The following is a 14,925-nucleotide window of genomic DNA, read 5'->3' as shown; positions in this document are numbered from 1 at the left end:
GTTTTCTGTTCCTTCATTAGTTCACTTAGGATTATGCAGACCATTGTTCTTTGGTCTCATTCATGTCCCCTGAAAATCATCTGTGACTCCTAAAATTACCTACTTCCCCTCATTTACCTCCCACCCTATAAAAAAAGTGTAAACATTTAAAGTTCAACCATCTCGCCCTTCTTTAAGTCTCATATTTTCAAGATTCCTGTGTTCATATGCATGTAAATAAATTTGTATACCTTTTCTTCTATTAATCTGTCTATTGGCCAGGTACAATGGCTCATGCCTATAATCATAGCACTTTGGGAGGCTGATGTAGGAGGATCACTTGAGCCTTTTTCCCTTTGCTCCAGTCTTGATAAATAATCTACATAATCTGCTTAGAAAAGAGTAAAACTGGTATTTCTTTGCTTCATAATTTCTACATTTCTCATCTGGTACAGAGAAAAGCCAAAGTGATTAGAATCAACTGCAAGGTCCCACCTTCTGTACATACTTTCCTTTCCCTGGCATCCTTGCCTCCCATCTGTTCCTTAATCACTTTGCTCTACTCCAGTGAACTCCTTGATTCAATACAAATGATTCTGATTTGCTTTCACCTCGGTATCTCTGCATTTGTTATTCCCAGACTGGCATGATTTTACCCAGATACACATGTGCTCACTTCCACAGTTCATGAATGTCCCTAATAAGATGTTGCTTATTAGAAATAACTTTTTGGACCCCTTTGTATAAAATGTATAACATACCCCTAAACTTTCTGTCTCCTTTTGCTGACTTTCTTTTTCTATCACATAATCACCATCTAACATACAATATATTTTATGTATTCATTTTGTCATTTTGTTAATTTGTCTGCTTCTTCCAACTTGAATTAAATTCCCAATTGAAATTTTTTTTATTAATTTTGTTCTCTGGTATTCATGACATTTGAAACAATGTCTTGTAATTATAGGTTTTCATGAAATATTTGATAAAGGAATGCATCCTTCAAGGACTTGAGACTATGCTTATGAATTACTCTCTAAAAAACCAGATGTTCGGGGCTTGTGAACATTGCCCAATGTGGATGTTCTATGTTTTTTTTGCTACAAGATCAGTTGGGATAAGTTACTAGTTTAACTTGAAAGGTGATTAATCTGGAAACTAACATAAAATCATTGAATGTCTTGAGAAACATGCCTTACCAACTTGGCTAACCTTTCACTAATATTATTATACCCATTGCCTGACACTTTGCATACTGCACTCATTGTCTTTCACCAAGAGACTGTTAATGTCAGACACTGGAGCCTATCTATCACGATGTCTTATTAAATTTCTTCAAATCCTTCTATATCAAAGTGATGGCAAATTCATCAATATACGCATAGATAATGGAGATTTGGAATACAGTGATAACTTGCAGCAAGAGGAACACAGCAAAATGACATATTTAATATGCATAATATAATATTTAGCATAGTTAGGTGAATATGTCCACCATTGTTAGACATCTTTACCAACAGAAAACCAGTAGATATAACACCTATTAAGTTAACTAAAGCCAGTATTGCAGAAGCAGGTTTCAGTTGCTCAAGAGACACTAATCCCTCTTCTTGTCCCGTGGTACATTCAGGCCTTCATCTCTGATGGCTTTTCCTACTCTCTTCAACTCTGCTCCATTTTTGAATTATTCTTGTGTGGATAGTAGTACAGATAGTGGATAGTAATTCTCTACTCATTTACTGTATTTCAATTCTTGTCTACTTTTCTCCCATATTCCTTTTTCTGATCACATTTGCGCAGTCTGACCCAGGATAGAAACTCATTTTTTGCCAGCACTGCTCCTATTTAATTTTTTTTTTCACATAAACCAGTATATTTCTTTTTATTATTATACCCTATGTTCTAGGGTACATGTGCACCACATGCAGGTTTGTTGCATATGTATACATGTGCCATGTTGGTATGTTACACCCATTAACTCATCATTTGCATTAGGTTTATCTCCTACTACTATCCCTTCCCTATCCCCCCACCCCACGACAGGCCCCAGTGTGTGATGCTCCCCCTCCTGTGTCCAAGTGTTCTCATTGTTCAATCCCCACCTATAAGTGAGAACATGCAGTGTTTGGTTTTCTGTTCTTGTGATAGTTTGCTGAGAATGATGGTTGTCAGCTGCATCCATGTCCCTACAAAGGACATGAACTCATCCTTTTTAAAGGCTGCATAGTATTCCATGGTGTATATGTGCCACATTTTTCTTAATCCAGACTGTCATTGATGGACATTTGGGTTGGTTCCAAGCCTTTGCTATTGTGAATAGTGCTGCAATAAACATACGTCTGCATGGGTATTTATAGCAGCATGACTTATAATCCTTTGGGTATATACCCAGTAATGGGATGGCTGGGTCAAATGGTATTTCTAGTTCTAGATCCTTGAGAAATCGCCACACTGTCTTCCATAATGGTTGAACTAGTTTACAGTCCCACCAACAATGTACAAGTGTTCCTATTTCTCCACATCCTCTCCAGCACCTGTTGTTTCCTGACTTTTTATTGATCGCCATTCTAACTAGTATGAGATGGTATCTCATTGCAGTTTTGATTTGCATTTCTCTGATAGCTAGTGATGATGAGCATTTTTTATGTGTCTGTTGGCTGCATAAATGTCTTCTTTTGAGAAGTGTCTGTTCATATCCTTTGCCCACTTTTTGATGGGGTTGTTTGTGTTTTTTTTCTAGTAAATTTGTTTGAGTTCTTTGTAGGTTCTGGATATTAGCCCTTTGTCAGATGAGTAGATTGCAAAACTTTTCTCCCATTCTGTAGGTTGCCTGTTCACTCTGATGGTAGTTTCTTTTGTTGTGCAGAAGCTCTTCAGTTTAATTAGATCCCATTTGTCAATTTTGGCTTTTGTTGCCATTGCTTTTGGTGTTTTAGACATGAAGCCCTTGCCCATGCCTATGTCCTGAATGGTATTGCCTAAGTTTTCTTCTAGGGTTTTTATGGTTTAGGTCTAACATTTAAGTCTCTAATCCATCTTGAATTAATTTTTGTATAAGGTGTAAGAAAGGGATCCAGTTTCAGCTTTCTACTTATGGTTAGCCAGTTTTCCCAGTACCATTTATTAAATAGGGAATGCTTTCTCCATTTCTTGTTTTTATCACGTTTGTCAAAGATCAGATGCTTGTAGATGTGTGGTATTATTTCTGAGTGCTCTGTTCTGTTCCATTGGTCTATATGTCTGTTTTGGTACCAGTACCATGCTGTTTTGGTTACTGTAGCCTTGCAGTATAGTTTGAAGTCAGGTAGCGTGATGCCTCCAGGTTTGTTCTTTTGGCTTAGGATTGTCTTGGCAATGTGGGCTCTTTTTTGGTTCCATATGAACTTTAAAGTAGTTTTTTCCAATTCTGTGAAGAATGTCATTGGTAGCTTGATGGGGATGGCATTGAATCTATAAATTACCTTGAGTAGGATGGCCATTTTCACAATATTCTTCCTATCCATGAGCATGAAATGTTCTTCCATTTGTTTGTGTCCTCTTTTATTTCATTGAGAAGTAGTTTGTAGTTCTTCTTGAAGAGGTCCTTCACATCCCTTGTAAGTTGGATTCCTACGTATTTTATTCTCTTTGAAGCAATAGTGAATGGGTGTTCACTCATGATTTGGCTCTCTGTGTGTCTGTTATTGGTGTATAAGAATACTTGTGATTTTTGCATGTTGATTTTGTATCCTGAGACTTTGCTGAAGTTGCTTATCAGCTTCAGAAGATTTTGGGCTGAGACAATGGGGTTTTCTAAATATACAATCATGTCATCTGCAAACAGGGACAATTTGACTTCTTCTTTTCCTAACTGAATACTCTTTATTTCTTTATCTTGCCTGATTGCTCTACTCAGAACTTCCAACACTATGTTAATAGGAGTGGTGAGAGGGCATCCCTGTCTTGTGCCAGTTTTTAAGGGGTATGCTTCCAGTTTTTGCCCATTCAGTATGATATTGGCTGTGGGTTTGTCATAAATAGCTCTTATTATTTTGAAATACATTCCATCAATTCTGAATTTATTGAGAGTTTTTAGCATGAAGCGCTGTTGAATTTTGTCAAAGGTCTTTTCTGCATCTATTGAGATAATCATGTGGTTTTGGCCTTTGGTTCTGTTTATACGCTGGATTACATTTCTTGATTTGCATATATTGAATCAGAGTTGCATCCCAGGGATGAAGCCCACTTGATCATGGTGGATAAGCTTTTTGATGTGCTGCTGGATTTGCTTTGCCAGTATTTTACTGGGGATTTTTGCATCGATGTTCATCAGGGATATTGGTCTAAAATTCTCTTTTGTGTGCGTGTGTCTCTGCCAGGCTTTGGTATCAGGATGATGTTGGCCTCATAGAATGAGTTAGGGAGGATTCCCTCTTTTTCTATTGATGGGAATAGTTTCAGAAGGATTGGTACCAGCTCCTTCTTGTACCTCTGTTAGAATTTGGCTGTGAATCCATCTGGTCCTGGACTTTTTTTGGTTGGTGGGCTATTAATTATTGCCTCAATTTCAGAACCTGTTATTGGTCTATTCAGGGATTCAACTTCTTCCTGGTTTAGTCTTGGGAGAGTTATGTGTCCAGGAATTTATCCATTTCTTCTAGGTTTTCTAGTTTATTTGCATAGAGGTGTTTGCAGTATTCTCTGATGGTAGTTTGTATTTCTGTGGGATCGGTGGTGATATCCCCTTTATCATTTTTTATTGCATCTATCTGATTCTTCTCTCTTTTCTTCTTTATTAGTCTTGCTAGTGGTCTATCAATTTTGTTGGTCTTTTCAAAAAACCAACTCCTGGATTCACTGCTTTTTTGAAGGTTTTTTGTGTCTCTATCTCCTTCAGTTCTGCTCTGATCTTAGTTATTTCTTGCCTTCTGCTAGCTTTTGAATGTGTTTGCTCTTGCTTCTCTAGTTCTTTTAATTGTGATGTTAGGGTGTCAATTTTAGATCTTTCCTGCTTTCTCTTGTGGGCATTTAGTGCTATAAATTTCCCTCTACACACTGCTTTAAATGTGTCCCAGAGTTTCTGGTATGTTATATCTTTGTTCTCACTGGTTTCAAAAAACATCTTTATTTCTGCCTTCATTTTATTATGTACCCAGTAATCATTCAGGAGCAGGTTTTTCAGTTTCCATGTAGTTGAGCAGTTTTGAGTGAGTTTCTTAATCCTGAGTTCTAGTTTGATTGCACTGTGGTCTGAGAGACAGTTTGTTATAATTTCTGTTTTTTACAGTTGCTGAGGAGTGCTTTACTTCCAACTATGTGGTCAATTTTGGAATAAGTGTGATGTGGTCCTGAGAAGAATGTATATTCTGTTGATTTGGGGTGGAGCATTCTGTAGATGTCTATTAAGTCCTCTTGGTGCAGAGTCAAGTTCAATTCCTGGATATCCTTTTTAACTTTCTGTCTGGTTGATCTGTTTAATGTTGATAGTGGGGTGTTAAAGACTCCCATTATTATTGTGTGGGAGTCCAAGTCTCTTTGTAAGTCTCTAAGGACTTGCTTTATGAATCTGGGTGCTCCTGTATTGAGTGCATATATATTTAGGATAGTTAGCTCTTCTTGTTGAATTGATCCCTTTACCATTATGTAATGGCCTTCTTTGCCTCTTTTGATCTTTGTTGGTTTAAAGTTTGTTTTAATCAGAGACTAGGATTGCAACCTCTGCCTTTTTTTGTTTTCCATTTGCTTGGTAGATCTTCTTCCATCTCTTTATTTTGAGCCTATGTGTGTCTCTGCATGTGAGATGGGTCTCCTGAATACAGCAAACTGATGGGTCTTGACTCTTTATCCAATTTGCCAGTCTGTGTCTCTTATTTGGAGCATTTAGCCCATTTACATTTAAGGCTAATATTGTTATGTGTGAACTTGATCTTGCCATTATGATGTTAGCTGGTTATTTTGCTCATTAGTTGATGCAGTTTCTTCCTAGTATCGATGGTCTTTACATTTTGGCATGTTTTTGCAGTAGCAAACCAGTATTTTTGTAAAAAAAAAAAAATGCTGTAGAAGTGGAGATTCAATTGTCTATCATGAGACAGTTATAGGAATGTTAAGTTGTTGATCAAGGCAAGATAAAGGAGGTCAATAGAAGGGGAAGTTGATATACTCATATAAACTGAAAAACATGAAAAAAAGAAAAATCAAATTCTTAAATTTCTTCTTCTTAACAATGTTAATATAGGAAACTTTGAAATCAGAAATGACCAACTCCTTCCTTATAACCAAGGCAAAAAAATTTAATTCAGCCTCTTGGAATTTTTAATTTCAGAAGTGTAAGACGCTACATGACTCTAACAAAAATAGTTTCGAGTATTATGAGTGAATTTTACTGTGAAGTTACAGCTCAATTAATTTAGTTTTACAACAATGTGAACTAAATAAAACTTTTGCACAAGAGAGAAATAAAATGAAAAAAAAATGTTCCTCCACTTAAGTGCATCAAAATGTTAGATCAAAGCCCGATCAATTTTAAGAAATCTTTAGAATAGTTGATTCTAAAGAAGTATTCAATTGTGTAAAAGCTAGATACCTCCTCTAACTAAATCCTATATTAAATACTAGTATAAAGAATAATACAAAGGCAGAACTCTTCTAAGACAAGTGTTTCTTCCAGTAAACAGTAAACACATACTCATCTGAAACATTGATATTAAAACCTGAAATCCTATGGCTTAATAGAACAACATTCGAAAGCCAGTGGTTCAACGTCATTCATTCTTTCTTTCTTACTTAATAAAAGAAACAATTTTCTCTTGAAGTAACTGAAAAAATGTAAATAGTCTTCAGGAATATGTGGGTGGGGAGTTGTACAAAGTCTATAGCGTTTTGGTCTTAGCTTTGAGTATGGTGAGTCATATACCTCCTATCAGCAGGCCTTCTCAGATGTCAGGTGTCAAGTAAGAAGGATCAGTTTTTTGCACAAATTCCAAAGCAACTAATCTGATGCATGCCTGATCCTTTTTCATACGTTTTGTAAATTGTACTATTGAACTTTGTTCTTATTTTTGGTCTTTTTTTCCCCCCATGCTTCTGTTCGCTTAAAATTCAGGCATTTTAAGTCAAAATGTTTATTAGTTACCTAAATCTAGATATGCCAGGAAAAAACAGGTACTCCAACAAGCTAACTCTATTACCATGGGCAGAAAATAGGATATGGGTGAAAAATCTCATGGGAGACAGTATACTTCTGTCAAATTTCCTAGAAAAAAGATCTCTAGGGCTTTGTCTTGATCAAACCATTCCTAGACTTTGGCATAGGACTGAGAAAATTAAAAGGATGTGGAAAGTCATACACATAATCATAAACATACCAAATGAAAATGTGAGATAATTAGATGATGATAGTAGTCTGTGGCTAATGATAACTTTAATTTCCCTCATAACAGTATGTTGACAAATAAATATATAGGAATAGATTCATAAAAAATGTCAACATGAGAAAAAATTTTTACAACATATGAAAATAATCCATATGAATTTTTAATTGAGCCATGCAAGTTTTGGGGAGAATAATTTGGCACATAGATTTAATTATAAACAGTTTATACAGACTCTTGAGGAAAAAGATACCATAATTTGCAACCTTATATTCAAAACACACCAACAGATTTGATAATGGGTCCATCAATTAATATGTGATGTGTCACATTGGGAAGTTCTTTACAAGCCTCATAGTATTTAGAAAACAAAACTGAGAAAACTGATGGAAATTACATTCATAATAAAGTGCAACAAGAAATCTTGCTCATGGTTCTTTCAGTCAGAACAGCCCACTTTTTTTGATAATAACAAACAGACATCTCAGGGGAGTTGTATATATGGGAGAATAAAGACGACACGCTATGATCAGTAGTCCTTTAAAATTGAATAATTATTTCCATCCTACACCCTGATATGTTAAATTATACACATACAAACATTTACAGAAATGTGCACACTTACAAATTAATTTGACTTGACAGAAGTTAAATTTCATTGATATGTCTATTAATATTTAATTGAGGGGTTAATGAATCAGCCAATCAGAATAATTTTGAGGTCTTTCTAGACCCAGAAACATCTTGGAAATGTTTTCTTTCTTTGTATCAGTATTATTTTTCATATGGATGGGGTCTTACTATGTTGCCAGACTGGTCACAAACTCCTGTACTCAAGCAATCCTCCTGTTTCTGCCTCCCAAAGTGCTAGACTTACAGGCATGAGCCACTGCACCTGGCCTTGAAAATATTTTCAAGAAATGTAGCTACCCCAACAAAAATTTCTAGACATTGACATATGCTAATGGGCAGTTCTCCAGTAGCATATGGAATCGATTGGCTCAGTTCAAAATAGTGTTCCTACAATAGTAAAATTTCCAGAAGGTTCTCCAAGCAGAACTGGTACAGACATCTTTTTTTTTTTTTAAACGACAAATTTGAAATGACATTAATTCAAATATAGCACAAACTGTGGGATGTTACTCAAATACCTTATCTCTGCAACCTAATTTTAATACTGATGTTAGTTTAAAACATAAATTTGCTTTCTTCCTAATAGCTCATGATGAGACGGGGGTGGGAGTTTGTATATATAATTTACATGGGCAAAGATTTATAGCATGCTGTTAAGTTTTTTTATGAGAATCTTTGGAATTGTAAGACTTACCAACATTTTTTCATGTAAAATGTGAAAAACTGTCAAAATAAAAACTTCAGAACTTATCTCCTCCCGGATCCTCCTAACCTAGATCCTAGACGCATGCTTGGTCATGTAACCAGTGCTGCAGGGATTTCTGTGAGAGGAGCTCAATATCCCAGAAGGTACTAGCTAATTTTGATTGGTTTTACATTTTTAATGTTTTTTCTTTTTTTGAACCACACATTTATTCCATTTGTTTTCTATAGCTATAAAACATATATATACACATGACGTATAGCATCACCCTCTGCGTTTCTTTAGTATTTTAATGCTTTCTTTAATTCTGGGATTTAGAATTAAAGATTCATACTGTTGCAGGTATGGTAAAATCTATTCATAATACAGTTCGACTGAGATTGTTTTTGGCACTTGTAATGGTTAACATTGAGTATCAACTTAATTGGATTGAAGGATGCAAATTATTGTTTCTGGGTGTGTCTGTAAAGGTGTGCCAAAGGAGGTTATCATTTGAGTCAGTGGACTGGGAAAGTGTTGGGGTCCGCGCCAGGGGTGGTGGAGAATGAAAGAACACACAAAAGACAAAGACACACAGAGAACATGGCGGCCGCGCTCAGAGCCTCCGCCTCACTTTATTTATACTTTATAAACCCCACGTCAGCAGAAAGAATGCAATGCAAAACAAACTTTCTTTTCCCAGATGTAACATTTTACTCAGTTTTTTGTTTCTATGTTTTTCTTTATCTGCCCACTTTCTTGGTGCTTACGGGAGTTCATTAAAAGTTCAATTGGAGGCCGGGCGCGGTGGCTTAAGCCTGTAATCCCAGCACTTTGGGAGGCCGAGACGGGCGGATCACGAGGTCAGGAGATCGAGACCATCCTGGCTGACACGGTGAAACCCCGTCTCTACTAAAAAATACAAAAAAACTAGCCGGGCGAGGTGGCGGGCGCCTGTAGTCCCAGCTACTCGGGAGGCTGAGGCAGGATAATGGCGTGAACCTGGGAGGCGGAGCTTGCAGTGAGCCAAGATCATGCCACTGCACTCTAGCCTGGGCGGCAGAGCGAGACTCTGTCTCAAAAAAAAAAAAAAAAAAAAGTTCAATTGGAGATACTGTCTTTGAGCCTTATTTATTCACAGCATATTGTTTTCAAAGGCCCCTGCAGGAAAGACAGACCCACCCCCAATCTGGGTGGGCACCATCTAATCAGCTGCCAGCATGGCCAGAATAGAAGGTAGAAGATTGTGGAAAGACTGGACTGTCTTAGTCTTCTGGCCTCCACCGTTCTGTTCCGAATGCTTCCTGCCCTCAAACATTGTATTTCAAGTTCTTCAACTTTGGGACTCTTGGACCTTTGACCACAGACTGAATGCTGCACTGTCAGCTTCCCTACTTTGGAGGTTTTAGCACTCAGACTGGCTTCCTTGCTCCTCAGCTTGTAAACGGCCTGTTGTGCGACCTCATCTTGTGACTCGATACTCCTTAAGAAACTCCTCTTGATACATACATCTGTGCTATTAGTTCTGTTCCTCTAGAGATCCCTGACTAATACAGCACTTCTCCGGACATACAATGAATTCTAGTTTTCTTAAACCCTAGGTAAGTTTAAGGATTATTATTATGAAAATAACTTGCCCTATGCTGGGTTAGGACAGTTGATTTTTCTATTAGATGTACTCTTCTCACCTATATTTTAGTTGTTTTCTTCCCTTTGTACCATTCTCTTATTCATTAACATGCATTTATTGATTGTCTTCACTGTATCAATAAAATATAAGCCAGCACCACAGTGGTGAGCAAGAAAAACACAGTCCTTGCTCTTGTAGCAATACATTCCTGGGTAGGGTGAGTATGGAATTTAACTGTGGTATCATTTAACAGAGGGCATTATTCAATCCAAATTTAATTCAAATACTACTGCCATAAAGAAATGCAGAACGGTTGTGAGGACCTCTGACAGGGGAAGTTCAGGAAGTTCTTAAAGTTTCAGAAGAGATACTCGAATATGTCATGAAGGATAGTTAGGCATTACCTAGGTGTGGGTGGCAGAAAAAGGATTCCAGCAAAATAAATTCCAGGCAGGAGCCCTAAGGCCATTAGGTGCACAGTGATTTTGAGTAATCAAAAAAAAAAAAAAAGTCTATTGTGACTTGTGTTCAGAAAGCTGATGAAAATGGCATGTGTCATGTCATGTTGAACTTTGTGGCCATAGTTAAGGGGGCAAAGAAAATGCAATTGAAGGAACAGTGGAAGCCAGGAAATGAATTGAGGCATGGGAGGGAAAAGATTAGATTTGTATGTTGCACATGCACACAGACTACAGACACTGCCTCCCTTTAAAAATAAAACTCTTCATTGGTACAGTTTGCAGATCCTTCATTGAAAATAGATTTTTCTTTATTTTTCTCTTCCACGTATGTTCTATCAAAATTTTACCAGCATTAAGTCAACATGAAAAGTGTTTAACAGAATAAGGTTAAGAAAAGACTTTCAGGCTTGCCAAGAACCTTCTTTTCTCTAATAAAACTGGTCTAAAATTAAAGATGAAAGAAAAATATCCAGCCGCATTTCCCTCACTGTAGGCATGCTTTGCCAAAATTGCATTAAAACATTTACTTAAAGCTTTTCTTGGTTATTTGCAGTTCTATCTTTTTGTTATATATATATAAAAAAAATCCCTAAACTGCTGGATGGCAAAAGAAAGCCTTCAGTGGGGTGGACGGGCTGCATCCATTATCTAAGCAGGCTTAGACTCCTTATGAAGATTTCCACATTATTTCCATCACTACTTATTTTTCTATGCTGAAAAAAAGTATTTTATAAGTCTGTTTAGTGTTGCCATGAATCCGTGAGCCTAAACACTATATTTAGTATTTATATTTAGTGCTGCAATATATTTGTGAGCCTAAATTGATGCTCAAGGTTTTTCAATTTCCTCTACTTTGGTCATTTAAAGAGTTCAGGGCAACTCACTTTAAAACTAAATTGTTATCCATATTTTTCTCAAAGTTAATGAAAAACTTCTGCCACATTTATCGTTTTGTCTTTGTGACTTATTACTAAACATTTTTAGGGTTATGGATGTTCGCCCTCCTTGTTCTACCTATGAGAACCCCAGAATCTGAAATCAGAAATGAAATGTGGATGAGTGAGAAAGCAGGTATATGTGTGTGTGTGTGCACGCGCACGTGTGTGTGAATCTAAATATATGAAATGAGTTCTGTAAGATAGATGATATACAGAAAAGAGGAAGGAGAGGAGTAATATGGAGGTATACATGATAGCTCTATGATCACTGCATATATGGTTTAATAATTGATGTCCATGATGATAATCTGAGATCGATAAGAAGATATGTAATTACATTTTGTACACTGTTTATGAAACCAGAAAACTATATAATAGATTTTTAGATTGAAGTATTTCAAAATTAGCATAAATGATTTTTTCTTAAACTCTTAACCATCTAGAAGTATACCTTTGGTCTTCAGAATGATTAATATTTGAAAATTTATTGTTACTCAAGGTTATATCTTATATGTAATCCAACATATAATTTGAAAAATAAAAACAACAGTAAATATACAATATTATAAATCATAAGTTCCCACTAAAATAAAATCATGCACCAAGTTTTAAGGACGCTAATATGTAAAATTTTAAATACAGTGGCTGACAAAAATGGAGCCTGATCTTTTACAATTTCTGCTTTTTAAAATTAATGTGATGATGCAAGTTGCACTGGATAGCTGTTAGCATACCACTCTGTATTTGTCCGTCTCCCTACTTTTAATATGATGTTACGCAGTGCTGTGAATTCTAAAACCATTTAACCATGTCTAGATTGTGTTTAATATAAGAGTCAATGGTAGTGTGTCTGTGAGACTTTTCATGGGTAGAGTATGTAAACTGTATAGATATTTTGTGACATATATTGTGACTGCTGAGAGGTATCTTGCTCTCCTTTTTTTTTCTTAAATGTTTTGTTTAATGATAGTGATGCAATGGGTGAGTTGCTGTATAGTTTATTTTTAAATAGGTACAGTAAGATTGTAGTAACTGTAAAGAATAAGCAAGAAAGAATGTTTAGTTTTAAGCTAACCACAATTCTATAGAAACTATTCACCTATTGCTTCTCTGAGAAACTTAACTAATTAAATTTTAAATATCATATATACAATCACTCCTAACTTAAAGTTTAACAGGTTCTTGCTATAATTATATCAGTTGCTGTCCCTAGGTATATTAGTTTGTTAGGGTTGCCACAGCGGAATACCACAGACTGGGTGCAGTGTTCTAAACAACGGAAATTTACTTTCTCACCATTCTGCAGGCTGGCAGTTGGAGATAAAGGTGCTGGCTGGGCTGGTTTCCTTGAAAGTCTCTCTGCTTAGCCTGCAGACAGCTGCCTTCTTGGTGTCCTCACATGGTTTTTTTTTCAGTGCATGTGCACCTCCGGTATCTCTCTGTGTGTTCTAGTATCTTCTTATAAGGATAGCAATCTGATTGGATTGGGGTAGACCCTTACAGCCTCATTTTAAGTTATTTACCTCTATAAAAGCCCTATCCCCAAATACAGTGACATTCTGAGGTAGTGGGTGTTAGCATTACAACATATGAATTTGGGGGGAGGCAAAATTCAATCCATAGCACGAGCTAAATAAACAGAAAGGCTTCAGTACTCAAGTCTCTTGAACTCAATCTTCCCAGAATAAAACTTTAGAGAATTGCAGTCTCTATATACAAAAATAAATAAATGAACATATAAATGTATAAATATAATCACACTTCTAAAATATTATAATTGTAACTAATTACTCCTGTAAGTTACCCCAGAAATTTTGTTTTTGGGTAGAATTTATAGAGTACTAGCTTAGCTCCATACAGGTACTCTACCAGTGACTAACATCATTTCTTCAACCTTGAGGGTTTTGAGTTTCTTCATCTGCAAATCAGGAGAATTAATATGAAGAACTCTAATAATTACTTTGTCATTATTGCACTGTGATTATTTAAAAATGACTTTACCTAAAACCCAATGTCACAATAAAATACATTTTTAAGTAACAGATTTAAAAAATTTTATTATGAGGTCATAGGGAATTCCTTTGTAACTCACTAACACACATGTACGTAGGAAACATAAGTTTCAGAGGTTCTTCTTATGTCAACTTTTGGAAAAAAACTCATTTCAGACTAAGCCATCTTGTATGAACTAACCAATTTCAAATGAGAAGGACATAGATTCGATGTTTAAATTTCTGGGTATCTGGTAGTATTAAACTAAAACTCTGATAAAAGGATATTTATAGTTGTCATGTTTTTTGACTTTTAATAAAGTATACATATTAAAATAATATAAAATAACCTTAATGAATAATAAGTATAAACATATCTGTGAAAAATGTGTTTACCTTTTCTATATTGCCAAATGCCCTTGCAATGAAATAAAATAAATCCATCACAACCCTGGAAATCTGGGAATTGTGCTATTAATTAAAAAGGAAGAGTAAGGTGCTCTGTAAAATATATATCTAGTGGGATCAGACTGCTGACAAAACTCTAAGAACTATAGATTTTCTGATACTCACGGAGTATCAAAGAGAAATTTTGAAAACAGAAAATTTTCCTAGAAAATCTTGGGACTCATCCCACGAATGGCGTCTATATCAGGTGCTTAGCTACACCATTAAAGAGCTATGAGAATCTCTATATACCTCTTTGCAGAAAAAATGATACTGCATTTTAAATTCTAAATTAAAGCACCATAAGTACAGCTATCTAAATTAGAGTTTATTCACAGGAAATTTCCGAGTGAGTCCTTGAAGCAGTTTCCTCCTATCTTCACTCTTGTCATGGGCCATGATACTGGCAGCTGGAAGACAAGTTAACTGCATACCCTAAAGAAAATCCTACTGAGCCTAGTGTTTCCAATCCCTTGTTTCACTCTCCCTTTCCTGGAAAAATATCAATTTGCTGCCAGGGTAAAGAGATTTACACCTTGACTAAGGCAGGAGAGTCTGTCTATCAATACTGATCATATTGATAGTTGATCAATTGGGATGCCCAACTGTAAATGCGAACAGAAAGCCAGGCCTTTTAGAAACCCAGCAATGCTCTAAATTCAACAATAATGACCAAACAAAATAAGTAAAAACAGCTAACTTCACAGGTCATATTGAGAACATAGAAAGTATAGATCCATATCTCAAGCATAAAATTATCATAAAAGAGAAGCAAGTGGATTTTTTGCAAATTAGAATATAGCATTCAAATA

The sequence above is a fragment of the Macaca nemestrina genome, chromosome 19 (assembly GCF_043159975.1).
Source record: "Macaca nemestrina isolate mMacNem1 chromosome 19, mMacNem.hap1, whole genome shotgun sequence".
In the NCBI taxonomy this organism is placed as follows: Eukaryota; Metazoa; Chordata; class Mammalia; order Primates; family Cercopithecidae; genus Macaca; species Macaca nemestrina.
Note: the sequence above shows the minus strand (reverse complement) of the source record.